The sequence below is a fragment of the Cervus elaphus genome, chromosome 15 (assembly GCF_910594005.1).
Source record: "Cervus elaphus chromosome 15, mCerEla1.1, whole genome shotgun sequence".
In the NCBI taxonomy this organism is placed as follows: Eukaryota; Metazoa; Chordata; class Mammalia; order Artiodactyla; family Cervidae; genus Cervus; species Cervus elaphus.
The window spans coordinates 47656305-47665513 of record NC_057829.1 but is presented as its reverse complement, the minus strand read 5'-3'; the positions used below and the strand labels follow the sequence as shown (position 1 = coordinate 47665513).

The window sequence follows — 9209 nt, the reverse complement described above, 5'->3', positions numbered from 1 at the left end:
AGAGTAATAATTGTTTTTGCTTCTGTAAGCTAAATGATACATTTTATTTATTTTCTGTCCTAAGTGAAAGTATTTTGCTGCAGTACCTACAGTAGAAGAGCTACACATATCAACTGTAATTAATTAGACTAAATTTGCATGATAGTAAATAATATTGATTTTCTTTTATTATGACCTGATTTAGTTATTAAAAAAAATCTTATGACAAATCATTTCCTTAGATCTAGAGAAAATTCATCTATAACATGAAAACACAAATACTACTTTTAAAATATTGTTCATTTATGAATATATTTTATATATATTAATATTCTTATAGATTAAGTCATGATACTTGGAGATCCTGGTCAAAAATGCTAAAAGTGAATCTCAAAAAGATATTGGAGAAATGATGGAATTTAGAGGGAAATATTTAGGGAAATAGCCTGTAATTGAATATTTGCTTTGTTAATCTATATTTTGAAACAGTTGATAGTTAAAATATTAACTTAATTTTTATTGTTGTTTTAAAGTTTATGTTCAATTTATAATTATTATAAAATATTTGCTATATTTTGCATGTTGTACAATATATCAAAGTAACTTATACCAAATAGTTTGTACCTCTTAATACCTTACCCCTATGTTGACTCCCCACACTTCCCCCTCCCCAATGGCAACCACTAGTTTGTTCTTTATGTATATGAATCTGCTTCTTCTTTAGTTTATTTTCTAGTTTGTTTTATTATTTATATTTCTCATATAAGTGATAGCATACAGTATTTGTCTTTTTCTGTCTGACTTATTTCACTTATCATAATGCCCTCCAAGTCCATCCATGTTCCTGCTAATGGCAAAATTTTCATTCTTTTTATGACTGAGTAGTATTCCATTGTGTGTGTGTGTGTGTGTGTGTGTGTGTATACACCATCTATTTATTCATTCATCTGTTGATGGACCATTAGGTTGTTTTCTTTCTTGGCAGTTGTAAATAATGCTGATATAAACATCAGGTGCATGTATCTTTTAGTATTATTGTTTTGTTTTTTGGTGTATATTAAGAAGTAGAATTGAAGTTCTATTTTTAATTTGTTTTTAAGAAAGCACCATACTGTTTTCCAGATGGCTGCACCAATCTACATTCCCTTCAACAGTGTCTGAGGGTTTCGTGTTTTCCACATTCTCACCAATATCATTATATCATTCTTTTTGTTGATAGCCATTCTGACAGGTGTGAGGTACTATCTCATTGTGGTTTTGATTTGCATTTCTTTAATAATTAGCAGTTTTGAGCATCTTTTCATGGACCTGTTGGCCATCTGCACTTCCCCTTTGAAGAAATGTCTATTCAGCTTTTCTGCTCATTATTTTCAGTGAGGAAGTTCTATTTTTTTATTTTTTTAAACTTTATTGAACAATAGTTGTTTGTAATATTATATAATTTACAGGTGTACAATAGAGTGATTCACAATTTTAAAGGCTATAATCCATTTATAGTCATTATAAAATATTGGCTATATTCCCTTGAAAAATATTTCCTTGTAGCTTACCTTTTTTATTATTTAATTTAAATATAGCAGTGTATACATGTTAATAAATTGGGTTGCTTATTTCTCTGATGTTGAGTTGTATGAACTGTTTATATATGTTGGCTGTTAATTGTTTACGGGTCATATCATTTACAAGTAATTTCTCCCATTTCATAGGTTGTCTTTTTATTTTGTAGATGATTTCCTTTGGTGTGCAAAGGAGAAATAGAAAGATGAATGGAGTCCAAATTGGAAAGGAAGAAGTTAAATTTTAACTGTTTGCAGATGACATGATATTATACATAGAAAGTCCTAAAGACACCACCAGAAGACTATAGAGCTGATGGGTGAATTTGGTAAAGTTGCAGGATACAAAATGCAAAGATGCAGGATACAAAAATCTTTTGCATTTCTATACACTAACAAAAAGCTATCAGAAGAAGAAATTAAGGAAACAATCCCAGTACAACTTCATCAAAACAGTAGAAACCTAGAATAAGCCTACCAAAGGAGGTAAAAGACTTGTATTCAGAAAACTGTAAGACACTGATGAAAGAAACTGAAGACCATAGATGGAATGGTATACTGTGTTCATGGACTGGAAGAACTAATATTTTTAAATGACCACATAACCCAAGGCAATCTATGGACCCAGTGAAATCTCTAACAAAATTCCAAGGACACTTTTACAGAACTAGAACAACAAAAATTTAAAATGTGTATGGAAACATAAAAGATCCTGAAGAGCCAAAACAATCTTGAGAAAGAACAACAGAACTATAAGTATCATGCCCTCTAACTTCAGACTATACTGGTATATGGTGGTGCGTACATACATGCTAAGTCGCTTCAGTCATGTCTGACTCTTTGCGATCCTGTGGACTGTAGCCCACCAGGCTCCTCTGTCCATGGGATTCTCCAGGCAAGAACACTGGAGTAGGTTGCCATGTCCTCCTCCAGGGAATCTTCCTGACCCAGGGATTGAACCTGCATCTCTTTCATCTTCTGCATTGGCAGGCAGATTCTTTACCACTTGAGTCACCTGGGAAGCCAGTATATGGTCGGGCCACCCCAAATGATTGTTCTCTTGCTCTCTGTCCATCCCCTGCTTGATCAGTGCTTGCTTCACCTACATCTTACTTATCTGACTGACCTTCCTACCTACTTATCCCACCTCAGCTAGTGACTGTTCTAACTCTTAGATCAGAACATCTCCACCATTGATAGCTCATCAAAGGGGTAGTGAGGGGTAGTGAGTGCCAAGTAACCAATGAAGTAGCCTGACTCAATTCTGCCTGTAACTGGTAAACTTCTCTTCCTCCCAGGAGCAAAGTCTGCCCACATGCCCTGTCCACCATCTGCCACATATGGCGTAGTGTCCCTCCAGGACCATGCTTCAGACATGTAAGAGCTTGCTAGCCAATAAACTGTTGATGTGTCTGTGACTGACTCTGGGCTCTTTCTTTGGTTTTGAATCTGGGCAATCATAGGCTTCGTAGGCCTGTAGGATGCATCCCAACAACTTCAAAGCTACATTAATCAAACTGGTATGGTATTGGCACAAAAACAGACCCACAGATCAGTAGAACAGAATAGAAATCCTAGGAATAAACCCATACACTGACAGTCAATTAATCTACAATAAAGGAGGCAAGAATATACAATGGAGAAAGTTTCTTCTGCAAGTGGTGCTCAGAAAACTGGACAGCTACTTGTAAAACAATGATATTTCACTAATATCATATACAAAAATAAGCTCAAAGTGGATTAAAGACCTAAATGTAAGATCAGATACTGTAAACTTCCTAGAGGAAAACACAGGCAGAACATACTTTGACATAACTTATAACAATAATTTCTTGGACCTGTCTCTTAAAATATAGGAAATAAAAGCAAATATTAAAAAAAATGGGACCTAATTGAACATTTTTATCTTTAACTGCGGTAAAAAACACATTACATGAAATTTATCATTTTAACCATTTTCAAGTATACAGTTGAGGAGTGCTAAGTTTATGTATATTATTGTGCGACAGAGCTCCAGAACCATTTCATCTTACAAAACTGAAACTCTACACCCATCAAAAAACTTCCCCTCTCCTTAGCCCCTGTCTTTCTTTCTCTCTCTCTCTCTCTCTCTCTTTTTCTGAATGTAGGTAACCATCTGCAAGCCAGGAAGGGTTCCTACCATAAACCAAATCTACTGGTACATTGCTCTTGAATTGCTCTACTTCCAGATTTGTGAGAAATAGATTTTTGTTATTTAATGCCACCCAGTCTGTGATATTTTGCTATGGCAGCCTGAGCAGACCAATACATATGTTAATTCTATTTTGATTTCTTGGTCAGTCACCATATTGCTTTCCGTAGCAGCTGCACCACTTTACATTCCCCTTTATAAGGTACAATGTTCTTATTTCTCTACATCCTTGCTCACACTTATTACTTTGTCTTATTGATAATAATCTTTCTAGCAAGTGCGAAGTTTTTAGGGGATACATTGACTGAAACAACCCATCTGGCCAGGCACCACAGTATTCATTTGCATGAGTTATTTTATGACAGGAGGTCCTGATAAGGAACATGGAACCAATAAACTACCACTAACCCAAAGAGTTTGGGAAAGGTCAATAGGAGATGCCATGTTTCTTACTACCTCTCAGAATCCTTCTTGCTGGTATCCATACTGGCTGAGCAATATGTGTACCACCAGGAAGGACTCTGAGTCAGAAAGATTGGCCAAAGACAGCCTGGAAACTAATCCCATTACTATAAAACCCGAGGCTGTAAGCCAGGTGGCAGAGCAGACCTCTTGGTTGCCCTTACCCTCCTGCTCTCCACCCAGGCACCCCTTGCCAATAAAGTCTCTTGCTTTGTCAGGATGTATGTCTCCCCAGATAATTAATTTCCGAGTGTTAGACAAGAACCCTCTTTCAGGCCCTGGAAGGGGTTCCCCTTCCTGTGACAAGGTGATATCTCATTGTTTTGATATGAATTTCTCTAGTATTAATGATATTGAGCATCTTTTCATATGCTTGTTGGTCGTTTATATATCATTTCTGAAAAAACATTCACGTCTTTTTCCCATTTTTAAATCTGATTGCTGTTGTTGTAGGAGTTCTCTGTATTTTCTGGATTAATCCCCTGTTAGAAATTTGATCTGTAAGTATTATCTCTCAGTCTGTAGGTTCCCTCTTCATTCTGTTGATAGTGTCCTTTTAAGCCCAACAGTTTTTAAGTTTGGAGTGTATTTGTGTGTGAGTGTCTGTATCTTTATGTTAAACTATTATCTTGTCTCAATGATAGCATTCATATTTTGGAAACACACATAACAATTGAAACTTTCCATAATAAATGAATTTGCTGATAAACCATGACTTTTCCTACTCCATATTAATATGAAAACTATCCTTCTGATTAACTTGTTCTATATTTCAAAGTATTATTTGGTTGTGGCTTACTTTACTTAATGTTGAGGGTTCATGATCTCACATATTTTAGTTTTTGAAAGTTTAATATATTACACATATTAGGGAAAAGTCATATACTTGTAATATGAACATCTGAGGCTTCTTTTTTAAAGTTATTGTGAAAAAGTATAGTTACTATAAAATATTCTACATATAAACAGAAAATCTTATATGTATTTAACGATAATGAAAATGTTAACCAAACTTCAGGAAAAATGAGTGATTCATTTGTTAAAGGAAAACAATTAAAATACAGTGTGTTAAATTATAGGTCTAATTATACTTTCAGTAGAGTATACTTTTGCATTGTTATTTGTGCTCCATTCATATGTGGTGGCAATGGCACCCCACTCCAGTACTGTTGTCTGGAAAATCCCATGGACGGCGGAGCCTGGTAGGCTGCAGTCCATGGGGTCGCTAAGAGTCGGACACGACTGAGAGACTTCACTTTCCCTTTTCACTTTCATGCATTGGAAAAGGAAGTGGCAACCCACCAGTGTTCTTGCTTGGAGAATCCCAGGGATGGGGGAGCCTGGTGGGCTCCCATCTATGGGGTTGCACAGAGTTGGACACGACTGAAGCGACTTAGCAGCAGCATATATGATGTTCATATCTTGACACAAAGCAGAATTAAGATATTCCTTACAATACAACCTTGTTTTCTTTCTAAAGTAATTATTTTAACCTCAGATTTTATATTTTGTTTCCAAAATAGAAGATAATATAAATAAGTAAATGGTAAAATAAGACTTTAGGACCCTATATAATTATGCATCTTTTATAATAAAGTTCAGTTGTGTCAAATATATGTATACAATTCCAGGAGAGGGAAGAAGAGGAAGACTATATTTATAAAGCATATCAATCCACATTAAAAATGGGACACTTTACTTAGTTTTCTACCTTCTAATTAAGAGATTCAGATAATTTTTGATTGAGGTAAATGGACAAGAGTTTGAACAAACTTCAGGAGATAGTGAAGGACAGATAAGCTTGGCATGCTGCAGTCCATGGGGTTGCAAGGAGTGGAGCCTGGCTTAGCGACTGAACAACATCTATGGGTTTATATGTTTAAAATAATAAAGTTTGAATTTTATTTTGCTTGAGAATACCTTTGTATCCTCAATTTTAAAAAATGCAGAGAGGGTGGCAGTGGCGGGGGCCAAGGCAGCAGGTGGGGGAAGATGGGGGAACTTGGTAAGAAGTACTGTGTGTACTGCTGGGTGGAGGTGAGCCCACTGCACTTCTGCTGCATCACCTGCCAGGACATTGAGCTGTGTGCTCTGAGTGCTTCTCAGCTGGTACAGAGATCAGCCACCACTGCCGCTATCTTGGCTACTGTTACAAGGAAAAGTCAGTTCTGATTCCATGTTGGAAGTGTTTCTTTGACATGCCTTTTTGTTGCTTCAGTTATTATAATCATACATAATGGCCTGCCTCAGAGAATTCTGCCTCTATCCCTGTTAAACTAAAGTGCCTTTGTTCATGATCCTGCCCACCTGTGGATGGCAAGAAGGAAGAAATGAACACGTCTCCTGCTTGAGACTTGCCATTCTAGGAGATATTTGCAAGATTAACAGCTTTTATACTTTGTTTCCCCTTCTCCTCCCATCTCTGACCCATAAAAGAACCTGGTATCCAGGAGAAGATAGCTATTTTGAGACATTAGTCTGCCATCTTCTTGGTCAGCCAAATCGCCAAATAACACCTTGCCTCAACACCTCCTCTCCAATTCATTGGCCTGTCATGCAGCCAGCAGAACAAGCTTGGACGCGGTCACACTACCAGCTGGTGGCCACAAGGACAGCTGCTGCTGGATGCCACTGAGCAGTTTGGCTTTGGAAACTGGGAGGATATGGCTGCTCACATGGAAGCTTTCCAGACTCCCCAGGAAGTGTTGGCTGAGCAGCATCAGCTGGACTACTTGCCCCTGTGTGACAACTACAAGAGAGAGAAGTATGACCAGGACAGTGAGATGTTCATCAGCTGGTTCTCAACTAAGACTACCATGCTGTGGAGATAGAGCTGAAGTTCGCACATATGGACATAAGCCTGCAGAAGCTCAAGGAGTGGAAGCAGTGCAAGAAAACCACAGGTGACTACAACTTGGTGCCTGCCTTCCTAGGCAAGGACAAGGAGAAGGAGGCTAAGCACAAGGTCACCAGGGAGGAGAAAAAGTTGTGATTGAAGCTGCAGCCACTCACATGGTTGATTTCCTGCGAGGAGTTAATACACAAAAAGAAGATGCTATGCACCAATGTTCGGCAGCTGCAGTGGAACCAGCCCAAAGGCATCACCAAGATGGAGGAGTTGTCTAAGTATGAGGTGGCCCAGCACGAGTGCAAGAAGAGGAAGAAGAACAGGATTGAGGCAGGCACCAAGTGAGGTAAGGAGGATGGCTAGGATGGCAAGATCACTGCCATCCGGAACCTGCCCAGCTTCAAGCGCCTATTGGATGATAAGAAGGTGCTCTCCAGCTCGCTGAACTTGATCCCCATGTGCTACGTGACCATGAAGACCATCATCTTCAAGAACCACCTCCATAATTGGCAGACATCCCCTCTAAGAGCCAGCTTCTGGGCTATCTGGACAAAGTCCTCAAGAAAAGGTTTTTAAACTTCTTCATGGAAAGTATATCCAGGGATCGTTCCTAAAGCTGTAGCTGTGAAGGCTGGAACGATGCTGTAAATCTTGTAAGCTAAAATGACAAGGGGTATAGGAGGAGGGATGGAGAGGAAACAATTTTTTGCCCCAATATTGCCCATTATTGCTCATTTTTAAGCAAATTGAGTTTTTGGGGTTTTTTTGGGGGGGTTAGGATATAAATTATATGGTTCTCTGAAGAAGCAACAGTAACAATCTTATATCAATCAAGGAGGAGACAAATACATGTATATTTTAACTTAGTCCTAAACCTAGTACTTTAAGATGACAATTGCCTTTAAGTGTTCAATTTGGAGAATATTATGATGAAATTTGGAAATTTATGTTTATTTGTGACTTTCTTTCCACTGGTTCATGACTGTTGTGCTGTGGGTGGAGGCAAATATTTCCCTGCAGGGCCACCAGCTTCACCCTGTGACCTGAGCTCTGCCAGCTGCCCCACAGCCACCCACAGTGCCCAGTACAGCCTGGCATGTGGCACTTTAGGTGGGGGCTGGGCAGGGTAGGTGAAAGAGAGGCCAGGGAAGGACAGGGTGGACATCCACAGGGACTTGCAAGGAGGAATCTGGTGTTGCACAATTTGGCTAAACTGAGCTTCCCTGTAACCGCTGGCAGTGGCAGAGTTTGAGCTTGTAACTTCCAAACCGACTGCTAGGGAGCTCACCATGGAAGGAGCAGCAGCTCTCAGCAGGCTCCCCTGGGTCTCTGGTGATGCAGGGACCAATGCAGACAGCCAGAACATTAAGCCTCTTCTACTAGGGGTGCTTTTGCTGCTCTTAGAGCTTGTGTACATTGTATTTGGAAGAACTCATTTTAGGAAACTCATGGCTGAGAGTTTTGAGTCCTGGTACTAGCTCCCTCCAGGGTTTTCACCCCAGTAGCAAGTACCTCTTTCCCTGAGATTGGCTATGTGTCTTACTTGGGTGGCATCAGGCACTTGGCTAGGCCACGATGGGAGGGGCCCCTAGAGGCCTCTAAGCTTGGGCACTGCTTCACTGGGTCACTGTCTTGAACCAGACTCAGGGGTGGCTCTGCCCAACTCTGTTTAAAGATGGTTTCCGAGGCACTTTTTCATGGACATGCACTGTACCTTCCTACCGGAACTTGAGGAATCCTTTGTTTTCCAGCTGCTTGGGGCTCTTGTGTCCAAGAACCTGCAGTAGAGTCAGTAGAATGGCCAGGCCCCAGCATTCTCTCCTCATTTGTAGCTACCAAGACTATTTACCTCCCAGAATGTCTGGGCTTGAAGTTTTATTACAGTGAAGTTATTAAAAAACAAAACAAAACAAAAAACAAAAACCTCATCATTTCCAAGGATGACTTAATTAAGGTGCCTTTTTCTTTCTATTTACATTCTTCTTTCCCCTAGGGTAAATTTGCAGCATTAAATAAGCACTTCAAATATATTGTATATGGCTTTAGTTGTAAACCTCATCACATGCTGGCAGAGCAGTACTCCATGTGACCTGAGAACAAGCCCGGACTTCCCTCTGACCATGAAGTAGCAGGCAGTGGTGTGCCTCCTGAGCGCCCCCTGCATGCTGTCTCCTGCAAGATAACCACGGCT

The 9209-nt window shown here is 39.4% G+C and overlaps 1 pseudogene; it reads left to right on the top strand.

Moving 5' to 3' along the window:
- Positions 1-6162: 6162 nt before the first annotated feature.
- LOC122708536 lies at positions 6163-7632 on the top strand (annotated as a pseudogene).
- The last annotated feature ends 1577 nt before the right edge of the window (positions 7633-9209 follow it).